General features: G+C 35.9%; 1 protein-coding gene across 1 annotated transcript in view; it reads right to left on the reverse strand.

Annotated features, from left to right (window-relative positions):
• The window catches only part of LOC121413672, a 70,146-nt gene extending 50,000 nt beyond the window's left edge, over positions 1-20,146 (reverse strand). The window contains exon 1 of the mRNA XM_041606590.1: positions 20,066-20,146. The gene's annotated coding sequence lies outside the window, so the exon portion shown is untranslated. The remainder of the gene's footprint in view (positions 1-20,065) is intronic.
• Positions 20,147-22,488: the final 2,342 nt, after the last annotated feature.

The raw sequence follows: 22,488 nt of genomic DNA on the forward strand, positions 1-22,488 counted from the left end.
ATTAAAACAACAACAAACAAACAAACAAAACTGGACTCAATAAGCTTGGAAGTAACTTTGATCATGTTGATAGGACGCTATCAGTTATTTGATACCGATGTCATGTTTACCACTTCTTCGATGTCAAGTTACACTGACAAAACCGATTCCAAACCGACCGATGGTATGTCATTCAAAATAATATAAAACAAATTGATCGATCAAGGCTCAACTCGATAGTGTGACTGCGATATAGTACGCCGGTCATAAACTGATAAACTGAGTGGGATGGTGGTGATGACGAAACGCAGTCATCGAGGAAAATATGACAACAGACTGTCAATAATATAATTTGAAGAGATAACCTTCTGACCCGATGGAAGGAGAAAAACATATTGATCTTTTTTGTTGTGACATTTAGTCATTGTGCGTTGGGGGTATTGGTGATCTCCATAATGGAAATTCTTTTGAGGAACATGATGAAAGGTGATGGCATTGTGAGATTATATTTTTTAAGAGTAAAAAACAAAAGTAGACTGTATAATGCGAATGGGATTATTAAAATTAAGTGCAGCAATCGTGGAAAATTTACAAGAAAAATTAAATTGGTATGAGAAGCGCTTTAACAATATCAAATAACATGAATGTAATTTATCTCATGTATGATTTTTTTTGTATATATATACATACATACATAAACGCACACATACATACATATACATATTTAGAGAGAGAGAGAGAGAGGGAGAGAGGAGGGGGTGGGGGTTAGAGAAGGGGAGAGAGGGGGAGGGGCTATACCGAGAGATATACATGTAGATGACAACATATGTTTTGGGTAGCGCTGAGGTGTGTGTGTGAGGGAGGGGGCTCAATAATTATAAAGAAAATATATATATAGAGAGAGAGAAAGTGAGAGTGATAACGAGGGGGGTTGGGCTAATGCTGAATAGTGCTTTGTAACAGCTTTCTATTCTGATCTGATACTCAGGTACCTTCCGCTGCGAAATGAAGGTATGCAATTTTCATGAGCAAATCAATTATTCAGGCTAAATCAGTGATCGATTTTAATGACATGATGTTGTCGACTGCTGCTCATACCACGGCAGCTGCCTGGCAATAAATGTCAAACCCTTCAATCAAATAGAAAAAAATATATAGGAAAGGAAAGAGATGAGAAAAGTGGAAAAGAGCAGAAGACTGAGCGATGAGATGCGGCAGAAATCCCACGGAATATTTGATCTCATCCGCACCGTTGCTGATGGAGGGATACCGCGGGGAGAAGACTGTTATGTCGATTACCTACGTGTGGCGACGTGCTGACACATTTGCAGTTCAGGTATATTCTGTAGGAAGGAATAAGATGGCGCCGCAGTGAGCAAATGCTCGTTACACCACATGTATTTTTAGGAAACTAGAATGATACAAGAGGCGCAACAACCTTTTGAATTATAAATGAAGTGTGATTTCAATGTGAAAGAGAGAGAATATCAGACGAGAAGCTCACAGTGATACATGTAGGTAGCTTTATAATACATGAAGATTTCGACAATCATGGCAATGCTTCGGCCAAAGCACACTAATTGATAAATGAGGAATGGGATGGGGGGTAGTACAGAATTGGTCGTAAAGTTGAAAATTGCTTTGAAATGGAAATCCGATCAATAATCATAATAATTGAGAAATTGTTAATGAAATTTCAACCTCATTGAGGAAAAATTGGAACCACCGTGGTTACATAATCTCAAATTCAAAGTATAGATCTTGTGAAAGTAAAAAGTCGGAAGAAAATTCTACAGTAATTAAGATCGAAAGATCAAACGTGATGATTTAATTATTGTTTTACACTTTCCGAAGACTATCCATCCGATTATTTGGGCCATTTGATTGAAAGGAATCGAAAATGTTCTGTTCATTCTATAGACGTCAAACAGACGGTCGTAAATGTAATGTTCTAAAGTTTTTAATTATTATTGTATTTCGAAAATGTTCGTGGAAAAAATAGAATAATAATAATTACCATGAAGGGGGCAATACATTTTTACGACATTTCACGGTACATGCCATTGGTACATTGACTGCTAACCTAGTGCGTGTATAACGTGGTAATAGACAAAGTATTATCATGCATTAGCAAATGTTTGACAGCAAAGGACACCCGCAGTAATGTTTATCATTCGGATGCTTTCCATGCCAGTACCCATAAATCGGTACACTAAAAAGAAAAAAAAATAATCAAGGGGGGAGGGGCTATTAAACACTCATTCGAAATGTATATTGGTTAGCGCGATACAGATACGATAAAAATCCCCAATCTATTTCGGGCTATATATACATGTACATCTGACAAGACAGTGTTCAGCACAACACAAAAATGATTTGGACTGACTTCTTAGTGATTTTCGGATTTCATTCAAAACTGCAGTGTTTGATAAACACATACCTAATGGAACGCTTCAAAGACACCCAGAAGGTGTTGCGAAAACACCTAGGTGAATATCGAGTGTCATCATCAGTAGATATGAAGTTCGAACGTACATGTAAACTCATTATGAGTTCACATTTTCGACTTTTAGTTTTAGCTTCAGGAACTTATTCGAAAACGAAAGCAAGTGAGACAGCATAGGTAAAATAACCGTTCGAGAAACATGTTTCAATAGATTCAAATCGACAAAAAGAATATCAATTTGATATTACAAAATACTTAATGAATGAAATAAACAGTATAAAAGCTGTCGTCCATTACATCATCGGCATTTTCAAGATCATGGCTGTACGCAGCAGGAAGTTGTTGCACCCCCTCTCCTGAATTCTGAAAACTTTCATTTTTTTACCGAGAATTCTCGCAAAATTGAACGGAAACTGTGCGGGTATATTTCATTTTAGGAAAAGGCAAAGGGCCTCAGTTGCAAGCTCGGTCGCTTTGCTCTCTCGTTTTCAAGTTTCTCAATTTTTTTAAACGCATCCTGCCCCCATTGAAAAAAGTGCATACGGCCATAAAATACATGAGAAGAGAGTAATCAAAACGAATGAACATTAACAGTCATTATACCATGATCATGTAGAAGTAGCCCTTCAACGCCCCTCCCCTTCCTCCAGAGTCGCAATGGAATAGTAACTTCCGATGTACATACACTGTTCCTTGTTTTAATGAGACTTTAACTAAGCAGAATTCAGTTCTCATTGTTTCTTTTGTCAAGTGGTCTTCCATCTTTCCTACCTGTCGTTCTTCAATATCTTTACCTCGATTATTATCTAAAAAGATATTTTAAACAATTAAAAACCTCATCCAAATACACTAAATATCTCTACCATGTCTACAGTTCAGCGTCACTATTATCATCAGTATAACTTTTTGTCTTCCTCTTTACGCATGCAGTTTCTATACCCCTTAAAGGACTAAGTATTATATTTTTCAGTCTCTCCCCTTCTCTATCTGTCTTTCTGTCTCTGTCTCTCCCTCTCTACTCTCCTTATCTTGTTTTGGTATCTATGACAGATCTTTCTTCGTCAGATGTCCCCAACCCCCTAGCTCTATTTATGGCTCTTTTCACACTCACTCACTCACTTGCTCAGGCTCCATCATAATTAAAATATATGTCCCACCCTCTCCTCCCTTCAAGCAGTCATGTCCATATATTCGACCAATCTCAGAACTTTCATATTCAACCTCCAGTAACGTTGAATATCAACGCAAACCTCCCCGTCTGATCTCGGCGCCCCTTTCCCCCTTCTCTAAGCCTCCCCGCCACAACGCCACTGGATGTCAGCAAGCCTGTTCATGACTTGGAACTAATTTTGTTGGAAAGGCCACAGAAATCGATGAGTCGTAACCAAAGAAATGCCGATAATCATCGGTCCACGCCGTTTGACCCGCGGCGGGATGCACGACAATATGGCCTGGACTCGGGATGAATCGAAGATTGAGAATATTTGACATCATATGGAATGCGATGTATTATCCTCTGTTTCTCCAAATGTCATGTTTTAATATGCAGTTTAAAGTGCAGGGCAAACATTACATTGGTGAATTGGCTAGAAGACATTTTATATTTATATGACTGCATAGTGAATATGATGAAGGTGGATATTAAACTCTATCTGAACTGTGTTCATATCGAAGTAAAGACGCGCGCATATACACTTTATATATTTCTTCCAAGTATTTGGTCGTCATTATATCTTTCTTTACCATTCCCTCATCTTTGTTTTCCTCCTCCACCGTATCCTACGCCTTCCTATTGCTCTTAATTTTTTCTTTTCCGTCGCATCTTTCTTCTTCTTCTCCTTCTCCTTCCCCTCTTCCCCTTCTTCTTCTTCTTCTTGTTCTTTTTCCTCTTCTTCTTCTTCCTCTTGTTCTTCTTCTCCTCCTCCTTTTTTTTTCTTCTTCTTTTTCTTCTTCTTCACCAGGAAGCTGTAAACGCCCCCTGACTTCTAACTATCACCATGGCCATGATTACACACTTGTTATCATTTCCATCAACATATCACATTCAAAGTTGTATATAAAATAGGCTCAGTATTGAGCCCCTACTTTTCCTTGAGGAACGTGTTTATTACAAGTATCAAGTCAGTCCGCAGGCCTTCTCGCCTTCCACGCAAACGCAACATCAAGGCCGGCGCCACCTTGCCACTCCGTGTTAGCATTTACATTATCCCAATTTCCTTTATAAATCTTACTTCATTAAAGTCTCATTTCCGCTGCAAGTAATGGACATCACAATCCTAATTTGATAATGAAACACCTTCTACCTTATAATTGGATTAGTAATTGAGATTGTAACATGCTTCCATCGATGATGATTAGGTTGATTTATGGGACTCTACAGACTACAGGGTTTAAATAAGGATTTGAAGGTACATGTGAATGGCGCATGCGCTGTACAAAGAACTAATCGATCGTTCATTTTTGTTTTAGTGTTCATTATTTTGTTAATTTTTGTTAGAGAGAGGGGCAAAACTTCAACAAAGCAACACATCATTCGAAGTTATCAGACAGGATCACATGCAAACATGTATTTGTGTTTTCATCAACATAGTTTCTCTAAAAATGTTTTTTTTTCATCGTTATTGCTAGGACTTTTGTGCCCGTTCAATTGTTTCAAAGGTGGCTTGATCCAGCGACATCGTGTTATTTATGTAGATATGCGATAATGTATATCATTAAGTTCATTCACATTCCGACACACCCCAAGTTCTAATTTTCAGCAGCTTTATCACTTATTGATAACATCCGCTTTTTTAAATTCATGAATAAGAAATCATGTAGTACGAAAATTCATTCTCATGAAAACAAAAAGTCAACTAATCAATAAAAAGATTATGTATTTATAAAAAATAGATAGACAAATAATAAATAATTTTGATATCAACAATTAACAATTACAGGGCAACAGTAAAATTTCAGATTCTTTAACATTAAATGAAATTAATAAACCGTATTAAACTCATTGACATGTCACTGTAAACACGATAAATACATTATTCATTTCCGCTCACGACTTCCAAACCAACCCTTCAGAAAATGCATGATTACTTTTACACACTCTTTAATTCACGACCGTGGCGCCTCAAGTTCACCGCAATATCACGTGACTTAAGACGAACCGCCAATTATTAGCGACAGGATCGCGCTACGTTACATCGTCCCGTCGCTGCGTGTAGGATCGCCAAGTGAAAAATCGCCACACATGAGAAGAAGTTTTCCCGCGTGTAGGATCGCTTTGCTTAACAACGATCCTCCATGCATCCGTCTTCTGTTGCTTCTTGGTGGGAGGTTACTGTACTTTAAGACCATTACGTGCTTACCATCCTCATGAAGAATACCATCTTGAATTGGCATTCCCTAAGTGACATAATATGCATCCTAACCAAAGTAGATTGAGGGGGAAAACAACCATCTCAGTGTGGTTGAGATGGGGCTTGAAGAAATGGGGAAAAAACTGAGCATTCTACTTTGAGCTCTTTCCTCCGAAATAATCGATCGGATGTGGATGAGTAACGTTGTTTTTGCCAACCTAAATATGATTTCATGCGTTTTTGGCATGACTCCCAAATTGGAGAATCGTTCACGCGCTAAAGAAAAAGAAGGCAAAAACAACAACAACAAAAATTAAATGAATGTCAATACAGTATATAGGCGTGGGTGAGAGGATTGTGCATGGTTAAATAAACCTGCGTTATTCACGAATCTGTATATAAGTTCTCGAACGATTTTACAAACGACTGCTTGCTGTTTATATTTATTACATGAAATGTAAACATGAATATTATTTTGAAGGAGTTTTAATCACAAACAAGTAATAACATAATTTGAACTGAAATACATGATTGTCTTAAAGGACGAATTATAAATAATCACTATCTGCATATTTCAACTTCAGCTAATGCAATTAAAACAGGTGTGTTTTTAAACTCCTGCAGTGAATATGCTCTTGCGATCATCAAAATAATATAACATAATTATCAAATATTCAGATAAACGGCTAAAATAAAACGCATGGTAAGGATGTAAAGACGAGCCAACAAAATAAATGATGCAGTCAAATGTATATTTCCTTAAAGGTCAAGTCCACCTCAGAAAAATGTTGATTTGAATCAATAGAGAAAAATCAGACAAGCACAACGCTGAAAATTTCATCAAAATAGGATGTAAAATAAGAAAGTTATGACATTTCAAGCTATCGCTTATTTTCAACAAAATAGTTATATGAACGAGCCAGTTACATCCAAATGAGAAGGTCGATGATGTCACTCGCTCACTATTTCCTTTGTTTTTTATGCTTTGAATTATAATATTTCAATTTTTACGAATTTGACGATTAGGACCTCCTTGCCTGAAGCACAAAATGTTTAAATAATGGAATTCCATGTGTTCAGTGAGGAATGAAACTTCATTTCACACGACAATGACGAGAAAATAAAAATATTTCATATTTCATATAATGAAATACAAAAGAAATAGTGAACGAGTGATGTCATCAACTCTCTCATTTGGATGTAACTGGCTCGTTCATATAACTATTTTGTTGAAAATAAGCGAAACTTTGAAATGCCATAACTTTCTTATTTTACATCCGATTTCGAAGAAATTTTCAGTGTTATGCTTGTTGAATTTTTCTCTTTTTGTTCAAATCAAGTTTTTGTTGGGGTGGACATGTCCTTTAATGTATTTACACGCTTTACCGCGAATTGATTGATGAAACGCGTAGAAAAAGGCCTGCTTTAAGAAGAACCAGCCAACATTTGAACTAATCGATAATCGTTTAATCTGTATCCTCACTAAAGTCAGAAACCCATCCCGGTTATTTCAACTAATCCTGTTTTAGGAGTATAGTGTAAAATATATTATTTTTATTACCTGGGGACTGGAACTCAAAGCTTAACAATGATCGCAGAACATTTTTAACGATTGATTGCATTGACTTCAATGTACAAAATTAAGCGTACAATCATTCGCTAACCTTTGTGTTAAAGGATGTATCGATGGCAACCTGTTAACTCTTCAAGCATGTCAATAGATAGAAATGAAAATGATTAGATACATTAACGTGGGAGAGAGGGCCAGGGGGTAGGATATAGAGAGTGTGGGGGGGGGGCTTATTGCTTTGTCTTCGAGAAAATAACTGGGAGATGGAGGGAGGGCACAATTTGTAAAGGTACACTAAACCACTTTCGCTTTCAAATACCAAGTTTACATGTGCAGGCTATATATCTACTTCTAATGGCTCAAGTCTCTGCCTCAAGCCACTGGGGATAATTCCTCTCTTTAAGCAGATTATGGGTTTCCAATCTCCAAAAGGCCATATGTTTTTATCGAAGGATAGCCATGAGATCTATTCAGGTCAAGGAATGAATGGCCATCCCATATATCTCTCATTGGAAAAAAAACCTCTGATAATCGCATTTTAGCAGGAGACTGACACTGTGGCAAGGTTGTTTTGCTATTAAAACACGTCACCACTCGTTGAAAACCGCGATGGTGAAATATGATTAAGAGAGAGGTTTGCGCGTATACCTGTGCCCCCATTTTAAAGAGCTCCTAGGAGTGAAGACAAGTAAATGTTACATATTACAATGTAATACAATTTAAAAAAACATAATGAAATGAAAATATTCCTTTCAAACGACCTAGCGACCCTCAAATTCCCGCCCTACAATACATATTTTAATGTCGTTGAAACTATCGAACGCCCCATAGGCATTTTCTGTTTGTCAGGATAAATACAATCAAGGGCGCCAGAAGCGAGGGGGGGGGGCAAGGGGGCACTTGCCCCCCAAATAAAATTGGGGGGGGGGCAAAACGAAATTTTGCCCCCCAACGTGCCCCCCTGAAAGATAAAAAAAGATAAATTATTTTAGGACAAAAGTAAATGAGGGCACTTTTCTGCCTGAAAATTGTGATTTCGATTGTCAAAAATGAAAAAATTTTGCCCCTGACGGGGCAAATACATTATCATAGTAAGCCCCGCGTCTTTTGACGAACAGTTCCTCTGTGAAACATAGCTTTGATAAGCTCCTTTTCCATCCTATTACAGTGTGATAACGTTTAACCTTTTATGAATACATTTCAGACTAAAAGCGAATGGCAAATTGATAGTGGTCCACCAATGATTAGGTTATAATTCTATGATGCTGGCTGTGTCATCTAACAAACGCGCGGTCGCCCAGAAACGCTCAGACCGGACCCGATATCACTAACGCGCGTGAACACTAGTTACTCGAGCAAGATATGGAATCTATGTCATAGCTGTCAAGCCCAGAAACCATAACATCTCGAGAAACTTGTTTCAATTATTTCATTTTCAACTAAATATAAATTGAGTTAATACAGTGATAACAAGAGAGCGGTGTTGGCTCAGTCGGTAACGCGTCTGCCCGTCGAAGTCGAACCAAAGATCGTAGGTTCGAGTCCACCCTGGGCGGATGACTGAAGTCAGTGCGTTGTGTGTAAACGTCTCTCCCATGTTTCATAGATGCAGGCTATGTTACAATGGAAAACACTCCGTCCCTCGGATAGGACGTTAAATGGAGGCCCCGTGTAGAGGAGAGTCACCACCTTTGCACGTTAAGAACCCACTGCACTATTCGTATAAGAGTAGGGGGAAACCCCGGTGTCGAGGTCCACCTGCACCCCCCCCCCATCAGTTATATCGGGAGGAGAGACCTGTGGATCATCAGTTCGCTTTTCGCCTCCCAGGCACAGGTGACGCCAAACAAATAATAATAACAATTCAGTGCCCTAAAGAAAATACCAAGGTCATATCAACTCAATATAGATATGTTATCAGAAAATTACACTCAGAATAATCATGTGTAGAGGATTATAATTTATAATTTGTAAAATGGTGAATCCCACTCGAAAGCAACTTAGAGATAATGTTTAGACATGAAAAAAATAAAATCATCTGTGAAAGTGTCTTCTTGACCGGACTCATATTATCCGAGATATGAATAAAAATGTAAAGAATATAAAAGAAAAAAATAAGCGTTACAGTACTGCTCTACTATAAAAAAAAAAAATCTTAAGATATTTTCACAGCCCCGTATTTTCCTCTATTCCTTTTCATTGGCATGATTGGAAGGCGTTTTGTCTGATACTATTTCAGCTCATATATAGCACTTATGTATTTTAGATTCCAAAACTTCTTCCCATTACCTGTTACTAATCAGATCGAGATGGCAGCTATGTTCTCTGGTTCATCCCAGCTTTTGTTATTCATGGACGTTTGCAAAAAAAAAAAACCCGGGAGTGGGTGGGGCTGCAACACCTAAATTTTCGAAGAAACGTAAGAGCGAGGGGATTTGTGATGGGGGAGCTTTTGCATTTTCTAGAATAAAATTGAAGGATTTCGTGCACACTTTTGGTGAATTTTGTGAATTTTGCCCTCTCGATCGGCGGCCCCCGGCTGCGTACGGTCATGTTTGTCATCTTAAAGTCTTTAAAAGGCCTATATTACATTGGTTTGAAACAATTTCGTTTGCAATAAGGCTCGTAATTTGCTGGAACTGCGACCCTGGTCATGAAGAAACACCAGGCTGGGTCAGAAGGGAGGAAACAGAAGGAGCAAAAAGAACTCCAAGACTGTTTAATTCTCAAGAAATTTATTTTTGAATGCACTTAGAAACGCAACTTTTATACTCCAATTTTACACAAAATCCTTACCGTGGGGGGGGGGGGTCCCATAGCCTCTCCCGCTCGATCGCTTCGGCATCTCACGCTGTCAAAAATATTGTGCCCCCTTCGGGATTTTGCCCCCCCCCCCCAAAATGAAAATGTTCCGGCGCGCCTGAATACAACATTTTGTTGTTCTTGTACAAATACAAATAAAAGAGATTGACAGGCAATTTACATTTTCGGTTTCGTGTTGCAACATATAAATTCTGAGCTTCCCCAGATTGCCAAAGGGTAATTTTGTGCCATCTCGTTCACATACAATAGATATGCCAACTATTGTATGGAATGTTGTAAACGTAAATCTTTCGAAATTCATAAATTTGTTCGAACACTATCTATTTATCCAAGTTTTCGAAAAGTTTAAACTATAATTGCTTGAGTGAGGGTTATCGATTGGCAATATTTTACTTACTTTTAAAGGAATCACAAAGCCGATTATATTTGATTGTTGAGCACTTCAAATTAAAATGTTTTAAAAACATTTCAAATAATTTAATCTTTACAAAAAAAGTAAAGTCTTAACAAATTAAAGATTTACGTATATCGGTTTGGACCAACAAAAAAAAAACCCAAACAAACAAAAATCATTTGGAGCGCCTCTGGCAGTCTCGCCTGCATTGCGCGATTTAAGAGAATTAGTGATACTTGATTACCCTTCTGGTTATATTTCATGAACTAGATCAATAAACATTCAAAGTTATGTACATGGCCAAAGTTCATTGACCTTGTTCATGTGATCTGAAACTCATGCAGGGTGTTCACTTATGCTTGATTACTCTTATGTTCAAGTTTCATGAACTATAGATCCATACTTTCTGAGTCATGATATTTAAAACATATGACCTTAGTTAAGAATTCGTATTGATTCCTTAGCATAATCTCAAGTTCATTGACCCTAAATGACCTTTGATCATGGTCATGTGACCTGATACTCACAACAAAACATGTCCAAGTTTCATGAACCAGGTCCATACATTTTCAAAGTTATGATGGAAATCAACAAATACCCCCAACATGGCCAAAGTTCATTGACCTTAAATGACATTTGACCTTTGTCATGTGACCTGAAACTCGGGCAGGATGTTTAGTAATGGTTGATTACCTAACATCTAAGTTTCATGAACTAGGTGCACATAACATGTATACATTATACATGTAAGTTATGATGACATTTCAAAAACTTAACCTTAGATTAAGATTTCGAAATCGATTCCCCGAACATGGTCTGAGTTCATCGACCTTAAATGACTTTTGACCTTGGTCATGTGGCCTGAAACCAAGGCAGGATGTCCAGGAATACTTGATTACCCGTATGTCCGAGTTTCATGAACTAGGTTCATATACTTTCTAAGTTATGATGTTATTAAAAAACTTAACCATAGTTTAAGATTCGATGTTGACGCCGCCGCCGTCGCCGTCGGAAAAGCGGCGCCTATATAGTCTTGCTCTGCTACGCAGGCGAGACAAATATGACCGCCAATCAATCATCGACCATTGGGTGATCTACACTATACAAATAAAGATATTGAAAGGAGTCTTGCACGAACTGTTGCCAAACCCGTATTTCTCATCCTCAAATACTCGCTTGATATTTTTATAAAATCGATAAAACAAATGCCGATCAATGTGATTTTCGCCAGAACAGTCTAAGTGATGTTATTAATACATCGTCAGAATGCTATTAGAACACACTGGCAATGGAGCATGCCGGAAAATGCTATGACATCTCGTTTTTTGTATGTGAGGAAAAGCTAACCACATTTTCTACATTGGAGGATTGATATTAGATTAGATTGAATCTAGTGGAATGAGGCGAAGATGAAGGACTGTTTGCTGGTGTTTGTGGATATTCATTAACGCAATAAACATTGTGTTTACCGCATACATTCGTAATTCCGATGCTTCGTTATTCCGAAGGTTCGTTATTCCAAAGGTTCGTATTTCCGAAGTTTCGTTAGTCCGAAAACGAAGTGAGGTTCGTAATTCCGAAGGTTCGTTCATCTGAAAACGAAATGAGGGCCGTAATTCCGAATGATGATGATGGTGATGATTGTAACAACAACAATAATAATGATAATAATAATAACAACATTAATATTAATAATGATAACAATAAAACAATAAAGTAGTATTAATGATAATAAAAACAAATAAAGTAATGGTAATATTACTACTATACTACTACTACTACTACTACTACTATTATTATACTACTACTATTACTAATACTATCACTAATACTACTACTACTACTACTACTACTATTACTAATACTACTACTACTACTAATACTATCACTACTACTACTACTATTACTACTACTACTACTACGCCCAAAGCTTGTTAAAGACTACACCGCTTTTCGTGCAGACTTAAACATGAATAAATAAATTTTAATCTTTGACCATTATTGAATGACAATGTCGGTTGTGGAACAATATTCAAGTGGGCAATGCTATTCAATCCTAGGTATTGTTTGATCAATTTCCTATGCATGATTCAATTCTGAGGCAGGACTGCAAGTTTGAAATAAACGAGGACAAAAATAATAATTAAATCTAAAATTCAATTTTACAGACATTTTCCTCTTGGGATTCCATGCAGGACTTATCAAAGATTAAACCAAACAATTTTCGTATAAAGAAATGAGCCTACCAATTTTCTAATCTAAATTCAATTTCTCCGAATAGAACATAATACAAATTCTATCTGTGCCACACTCTCTGTCTCTCCTCTTTCTATTCATATCTCCCTTTTTATTTTCCTCCTCTCTATCCCTCTCTTCTTTCCTTCTTCACTTTTCTAATTTCCCCACTGTACCCCCACTCAATTTCCCCTTATGTGGATTTTTTTTTCTTTCTATGATTTTCGAAAATGATATTCTTGAGAAAACGGTTAGTACATTGAAACGATGCGTAATGAAATGATAAAGTTCATCTTTGCTGGTGATCATTATCGTGGTAGATACGTACAGATGTCTACATGACATTTACCTGAGTTTGAGCCAATATTGGAATAAGCATTTTTTTACATGCCACCGGCACAGGTGTCAATAATTAATAATCTAAAATTAAACACATGTTATCTGTTAAGATCGAGCTTGATCCAGTTATGGGCTGATAGGAATCAAAGGAACTTATTTTGTTGATTGATCAGATATATCTAATTATCTATTAATCGCACCTGAACCAATAAAAAACAGAAAACACTCTTCTCAGTATGTTTGTATACGTACCAGTCAGTCCTATATTTTTTTTTATTTATTCTTTTTTTTGGGGGGGAGATGTTGTTAGTATTATTATTATTATACAAAATCATCTTAAATAACATAATCAGGCAATGCCGATCTTAGATCAAGCTTGGTTCTATTATAGACATGATCCATTTACATATTTCTTGTACCGATATGGGTATAATAGACTTCAAAGCTCGTTCTAATATTATGGAAAGTAAATCAAAACAAGTCTTAGCTCATGTTACAATGGTTTAATGGAGCTTGAGCCACTTTCTTTTTTCTTAACATCAAACCACGAATTTAATGAATAAGAAATTTGTCATCAAGTTTTCATTTTATTATCTCCATTAGATATAACAGAAAAATGTGTAATAATGTCCGATGCACACAGACACGTGCAATATAGATTACTATACCATGGTTTGTAACGGTAACACGTGCAATGCTTGTTGTCATTTACCATTATGAGTCACAGTATACTGCCCTGCTAATGAATGTGAAGTAAATAAAGAGGACCTCTATGGAATGTGAAACAGGGGTTATCTGGATATAGACTTATAACGACTAACACTCCATCATAAACAAATGCCTATAGCAAAAGGTTCAATATACATATTGCATTGTGAGAGAGAAGTGAGTTTATTTTCTTACTTTTAGTTAAAAAAAGCAACTAGGATTATTTTGATGAAGAAGAGGAGAAGAGCGATGGTGAGGTAGTAATAATGATATTGATAATAATAATAATAATAAAACATAATCGTAATAATAATAATGGTAATAATAATAATAATAATAATAATAATTATGATAATATTAATAACAATAATAATAATAAGAAGAAGAGTGACAATAATAATGATGATACCAATAATAGTAATAATAATGATAGTAATAATAATAATAACTGAGAATTCCTCTCTCAAAATAACTGCAAACAGTTCATTGATGGTGTGTAAATAATTCCACAGAAGATAAATATTCCATGTGGAAATAAAGTCTGCTCTGACATAAAGTCTGGCGTGAAACCCTTAGCTCTGATCTGATATGATCTGACCTGATGAAGTGATCTGGTATGATATGATGAAACTGCCAGCTTCACATTTCAACTATTCTAGATACTTCTAGTATTCACTTTAAAAAGAACATTCTCCTTCTTTCTGGAGTAATCACATTCTGGAAGACTCTTGAATGACCTCAGTGAAATTAACGTGTCAACAAAATAGCTAAGCCTATTGTTGACTTCCACTACCAATACAAGTCTATTGTAAAGCAATCCATATTGTTTAGCAGCCTGTATTGCCTCTCTTGGAACATACCAGAGATAACAACGATTATTCAAAGATTACTCATGTGTAACAAAGCTATACTATAGAGCCTTCTGGAACATTCTTGATCATTCTAGGCTATAAATATCTTTAAAGAGGAAATAACTAAATAAACTGAATGTAATTGCTTTTACAATTCTTCTTATACATAACAATAATAATAATAATAATGATAATAATAATAATAATAATAATGAGAATAAGGAGAAGAGGAATAAAATGATAATGATGATGACGATACCAATAATAATAATAATAATCATAAAAATAATAATGAAAATGATTATATTAATGGAGTGGTTGCTGGCGTTTTTTAGTTGACATATATGCCAATCAATCTAACTCTTTAAAAGGCAAATTATTGAGTTAAAATCAAACAAAATGGAATCGTGAGGTAATCGAATAAACAACACATAGTCCTTCACCTCTACACTAGTTTTTCATGATTTAAACTTAACAGGTGCTTCAAATATATGACCGTCCCACAAATTTGATGTCGGATCGGATACGTGTTAGAATTCATTACTTTTCTGCATCACCAAGTCATCAGGGAAGACTTCTGACACCTTCTTCGGATGATGGTCATTCATGGGATTACATGCAAGGTAATTAACTGACCAGAATTCTTTGGAAATAGACCATCGGACATTATACATTGTAGGTTGTGTGGACGGAAATATTCAAATGAATAAAGTAATACTACATAAAATTACTTACACTAGCGTACCTACGGAGGGGGCAGGGTCTGCTCCCCCCCCCTTGACGAGCCAAAACCCATGCAAAGAGTGGAAAATCCTAGGTACGCCACTGATTACTTATTGTTTGACGTAAACATACCAATAAGGGTTTTGTGTTAAATTATTTAGGACTGCAGCGAATACGAATTTGGAGATAAGCTTGGCAGAGAGAGAGAGGGGGTACATGTTTAAAAATCACATGACTCAAAATATCAAATTAAGCTTTCACAAAGCAACCGCTTATTACATACGGAGATGGACATAAAGTAGGGTATAACTTAAAAAAGTAAAATACATATTTGAAATCTACCAAACTATTATAGAAAAACAAAATAAGTAAATAATTAGTTCACAATTATTGACTGTAATGTATGATTAAAGCTACCATTAGGCAGAGGTGACCTTTAAAGTATGTTGGACACACGTAATGAGAGATGGACACAAGATTAATCAAGTACGTGACATATGCGACACCCAAGGGTCATGAAATTGTTTGTCATTGCCCATTGCTAATCAGCAAGACCGCGCATGCGTAACCACACGGTTATTGCAAATTTTGAATGAGGGACTTTTGAAGGTGGCGCTTTAGATAGTATAGCGAGCCTTATGTTTCAGATTATGCTTAAACAAAGATATGATTATACTTACAATTTTTATACATATGGCGGAAATCATGTTTGATTGTGGTAGCGAGAATTATGTTCAAACTGTAATATCATGCTTATGCAACAGTTTGTGTTTAAACCTATGCTCATTTTGTTGTGCTTATGCATCTGATTCTGCTCAGGATTCTGCGATAACAGCCGTAAAAATTACTCCATTGTTCTGTAGGATTTTTTTTTGTACGAGTTGAAACGGACATCCGAAAAATTGAATATCGTATAAAGGAACACAAATGGACAGTATTGAGTATGTTTAAGATCTGCCGATTATTCTCAATTACTTCCCGCTCTCCCTCACCCTCCCCTCTCTCTGCATCCACTTTCTTACCATTCCCTTCCCCTCATTTTATCTCTCTCTTCACCATGTTCTCTGTTTCATCTCCATATACCACACCGTCATGTTTTATTCAGCCTTATGGCAATATCGGTGATGAGTGAGGGAATAGATGGAATTGACTCAATCGAGAAATGGCTAGCATTAATCATTCCCGTATGGCCGGGGTTCGGGTTATAGGTGATAAGCGAACTTAAAAATGTTGGGGGTGACGAAAATCAGCAAATTCAAGAATTCAGAATAAATCCTCATCGGCTTTAAATAGTAATCAGTCGAGAATTGGAAATTAATCCAAAGGACTAATTTCAAATTTCATAATATTTTGATCTAAATTCTTTTTAGCTTTACATTAAAGTTTCCAAAGTTTAAACCTATTCGATTTTACTACAATTTAATAGAGTTTAGGTAATAACGCATAAAAATCATCTACCTCGATTTTAATCGTACCTTGTCAGAATGTCTCCTATCATAATTTCTATTTAAATTGGATGTTTTTGGTTCAAAAGAAAGGATCTATTAACTATTAACAATGTAATGTTATAACCTAGTAATGTTTACATGAATCCAATAACATTGCAAGTGTCTCTCTGCAAATGTGTATAGACTAATATTTCAAAAGGTATGGAATCAAGGGCAATATTAAGTCCCTCGTAAAAAAACATATTTAATACTTGTCATTGTTTCATGTCTTATTTGTGTGTGGGGGGGGGGGGGTGTCGGTGGCCTTTTATTTTTTTTTTAATTCACCATGTCTATAATGGAAGCAACTTTCATGGAATTCATTTGTTCGAGTCGTTGTGAAACAAGGTACCTCTTCAAATCATTACCATACACAGGCTTGGTATAAAAAAGTGTAAAAAAGACCTGTTTGGTGCAATTAATACATTCTTCGAAAATGTTATACATGTACAAACACGATATTTTAATCATCTTTGCAATGATGTCTATCGGGCCTTCTGAAATATCAAAATCTATGAAACCATATATGAAATAAATGAAATAAATTAATACATAGATAGATATATGAATAAACAAATAAAAAGATATATAGATAGATAAATAAATATGAACGTGAAAGGGGTTTCTCTTTCTAATTACTTAATTGCAGTGAAGATTCATTCCCCTTTCACTTTCGAATGAAACAAACTAAAACCAAATTTAAATTTTACTGCAGGTGAATTGAAGTAACAATACAGTCTTCTAACTTATAAATTTCAGGGAAAGAAATAGTACATTTATATTCATAACATCGGTGATGGAAAATACTTGTACACAGAGTTGGTCGAAATTGCAAAGTAAATAGGGTTTTGAAATCGCATTTGATATTCATGGCAATTCTTCGTATTTGTATTGAGTAAAATGCGCGGATGGCAGTATGAATAATTATGATCGGGAGACGGATGAGTGTGTCAACGCAAATGGATTGATTGTATTTAATAAATAAAATTTAATACGTTGTCGGAAGAGAAAACATTAATTGAAGGGAAAACATATTCGTGTCGTGAAAACCAAGAAAAGTGTATTGGCGCCACTGGTGATTTATGTATTTTGAAGGCCAGGGTTATTTGATAAGTCTCGATATCATTATTCAACGAGGAAACTGGCAGAGCGTAATGCTGCAATGAGTGTATTCGAGCGCCCCCTCCTCCAAATGACATTTATGTTCGAAATTTCAATGCAATTTTTGAAACAGATGACAATAACAAGAGAAAAAAAAGAAGACGACGACGACGAAGGAGGAGACAATGAAGGAGATGAAGGGGGAAGAAAAGACGAAGAAGAAGAAAATGAAGAAGACGAAAGTGCCAAACAGTACCAGCACTTAGGTCTACATGACTAGATAGTATTCATGGGCACGAAGTGGGTACAGAACATTTTGAAGGGCGCTTTAAAATGTCGTCTCATATTTGCCGCCTGAATGATATCCCATACATGATTTCATAAAAATGTCCTTGAGATTTGAGTGCTCGAGGGAATTCCTCGTCGCCAAATAGACGTCGCATAGGTAGCTGAACGACATCACAAGAGTTCTATGGGACCCTGTTCCACAAAACATTTTACCATGATAATTATGAAAAGTTAGTCTTCTGCCGACACCAAATCATGGGCATTCGGTGACCCGTTTTCTGAACCCAGGTTTAATCAAAACTCTGATCTAAAGATGCGGTTTAACCATGGATAACCAATTGTAACACTTAGCTTTACCAATCCAGGTTCAATTAATCAGCTCATCTGAATAGTCAGGTCATTCATAAATTTCCAGGAATAATAACAGAACCAGTTTCCTTCGCCATTGAATCATGATGGAAGTGCAGAGTGAGTATGAGAAACATACAATGGCTGTTTTTATACGACATCATGATCTAGATTTTAACACTATTTCGACATTTTGGGCTTCCCATGAGGTCTCTTTCACATTTGGTGGTACGACTGCTCACAACCGTTGGGATTCTGTGCAACACATTATTGTGACCAAATTAGTGATCGCAAAAAATCACACGAGCAATAGTGAAAACCCCGTAATGACAGGGTTAGGCAGTGGCCTGATATCCTGTCATGGTACGTTTCGTGAAACAGAGCTCTGGATTGAATGATTTTATTCATGAGGACGTGGAAGAATGTAGATTCATACTGCAAGCAACATAAAAATAACTGGTTGCAAATCTATCGCAATTTAATAATTGGCAGCCCCCCTTTACCGGTAGTCCAGAAGCATGCAATTACAGAGCGTTATCATAACACACATGAAATTAATGGATCAACCCACCCCTTCTCCTATAGCTTGGCAAAATTTCGCAATGGCCATTGTTTTTCAAAATTGAAGGACATTTTTTCAGTATTTATAAAGGATTTTCTATTCTACAGTGGTTGAAATATTCAATATGTTGACTTTTTTATGTAACATAATGTTATTTTTTATTTCTTAATGTGAAACGAATGAATATCTGAATACATCCTTTTGCCTCCCCCCTCTCATTAATTTTTATCTCCAGTGGTGGAGCGTTGTGGCCCAGTGGATTAGTCTTCGGACTTTGAAACAGAGGGTCGTGGGTTCGAATCCCAGCCATGGCGTAATTTCCTTCAGCAAGAAACTGATCCACAATTAGCTGCACTCAACCCAGGTGAGGTAAATGGGTACCGGTAGGAAGTAATTCCTTAAGAAGCTGTGTGCGCTATGAACGCCTAGCTTAGCCGGGTAATATAGGAGCGCCTTGAGCACCTAACAAGGTGGATATGTGCGCAATATAAATATCCTATATTATTATTATTATTATTATTAAAACTTATCCGCGTGTGAATGCATCCATGTACACAAAGAAAGATGGACGCGTGTCGACCCTGTACTGGCTGAGAATAAATTATCGAAACTAGGAGCATGCATGAATAATCATAAACGCAAGAGAATAGAGATGAAAAACGCCGAAATCAGTCAAGCTCTCCATAAACGGTAAAACAGCTACTTTAAATCGACAGCTGTGGTGTATTGGAAACAAAGCTTTTTGAGCGTGTAAAGTGCATACCATTTAACGCTGATTTGTTTTATTCCAGTAAAACACCTAAATCTGCAAGTAACTAAAAAATATCATTCCTAAAATAAAGTTTATTTAATGACACTTACCTTTTAATAAGATTCGATACCAGTCTCTAAGTTATGTACATGGACATGAGGTTATCTGAAGAAGTATAATCCATATAGAGCTGTATGTGAAAAATAAAGGAATATAATTTAATTTGTTTTGCTGCTCCTTTTTATTTGAAGTTACTATGATGACTTGCGCAGTTGCAATATACGCATGTGTTTCGTTTATGACGCAACAATGAGTTAATATAGGCCTGCTCGGAATAAATTGTGGAAATATTGTTTAATCCATCAAAATGATCAAATAATTTTCATCAAATCTCTTTTGATGTCTTACCTATCTGACGTTTAACACCCAAAGCTATCACAACATCAATTATTCGTTTACAATTTTGATATTAGAGTCACTCACTTCATTTGCTACTTTTTAAGCGCACCACTGTTGTTGTTTTCTTTTTGTTGCTTAGCCACCTTGAATGTTTGCCCCTTTGGAAATTAATAATTATGTCATTTTTTTAGAGGAAGCAAAGTCGATATGAAATGATTTTGTGGGATGGTATTCTGATTTAAAATTATTGACATTTCGCATTATTTATTATTATTTATATCTTATTTCATATTCATCATTTATGTGGAGAGAAGGGAAAACAAAATAGGACCAAGAAATAAAAAAAAAATAAATACAAGACACGAATTGAAAACAGTCCATCATAATATATAGAAAATAGCCATCATTACTACAATATGACTTGGGTGTTTTCCTAAGATATTACAAATTGCGTTATCGCCCACGTCATCCGAGCGTTCAAACCATATAACCTTGTACATGAAGTAGGAGAGAAATGTAATTAACAAACTCTATTACATGTATCACAATGTACAAGGTAAGAACGTGGATAGTCGGAAATTACATTCCAATGATGGAACATCGGCCGTCCTTCAAGGCTCTATTTGAGTGTATTTCTACTTCATGTTCCTGTGTCATCCATGCCCTATTTGCAAGATCAACCGCCCTTTCACATGGTAAAAATAAATCGTAATTTGAATGATGATTCCAGTGAAAAATAAGGCTAATGACGAATATTTAGCACGTGTGAAACCAAACTAGAACATGATTAGAATCATGAAAGCTAATCACAGTCAAGAATACAATAGCAATCATCATTACAATGATGATTTAAGATTCACGTGTGAAAAGGCCCTATGTCAAGCACACACAACTATTACATGTACAGTATATAAGTAGTAATTACCATGGGTTGTTTTAATTTCAATTGGTTGTCATGTATACCCTAGTTTGTCTAAAGAGTAATCTATTAACATTCCTGAGAAATCCAAGCTATAGATATCTAGGATTGACAATGAGTCTCGGGAGTATTTCAGTATAAATCTGTGTTTTCAAGGTTTGTGTGTAAACCGTATGTCTTATTTATCTACGTTTGTGTGGTGTTTTAGGGTCGCTTTTAAACATCTCAACGAAATGTTCCCTATATACTCTATATAAAAATGGAAATGTATCTATCAAATACCTTTATGAGTGATATGAGAATGATATTAGAGTAAACGGATGGATTTATTTATTCGTTTATCTATTCTATTTATTTATTCATTCATTTAATTATTCATTTATTTATTTATTCACTTATTTGTTTATTTATTTATTATGTATATATTTATTTATTTAGGTTAGATTCATTCATTTCTTTTATATTTTATTTATATTTACTTGTATCTACTTTTTATTTGTTTAGGAGGTGTCATCCTTGTTATTACGATGGCAAACAGATCACAAATTGTTTTGATGCATATGCTCTTTATGAAAACCACTTTTGATTTTGTGCAAATCTGCTTGGATGATTGTGATCGCGTCAGTGTGTCTCAAGGCACGGTTCCTTAAAGAGAAAATTGAGTTATAGGGTTTCGCCAGCAATAAGACAATAAACCTTCAGCCATGTTAGTTGTAAGAAATATGTAGGCATTATTTTGTTTCACAGTCTAATTATCTGTCTGGGTTGAAACATTCAAACAAGAAGGTCATAATGATTTGATCAGCGTTACCCTTCATGACTCGAACTTACATTTCATTATTGATAACGTGAAAGTCATGAAAGTATGTTTTGTAATCTAAATAAAGAGGGGAAACATCACAAATGACAGAAAAATCAATTGTTGATTACTAATGAAGATAACACTAAAGATATTAACCACATGGTTTGACAGCACATGCATGACTACATAGATAGGATGTTTACGAAAACATAATTGTTCGAGTGGCTATGTTCTTCCTCCCCCCCCCCCCCCTGATATCAAAAGCTTGATCCTTTTTTGAGGGCAAGTGGGTTTCAAGTGACGGTATTTTCATACCAACATCATAGTCAGATTGAAAGGTTTACATTTCAATGTGTCATCTTATCGAAAATTCGACTGTTCTTTTAAGCTCCAAGCGGGGAGATGGTAATTTA

This window comes from Lytechinus variegatus, chromosome 4 (assembly GCF_018143015.1).
Source record: "Lytechinus variegatus isolate NC3 chromosome 4, Lvar_3.0, whole genome shotgun sequence".
Lineage (NCBI taxonomy): Eukaryota > Metazoa > Echinodermata > Echinoidea > Temnopleuroida > Toxopneustidae > Lytechinus > Lytechinus variegatus.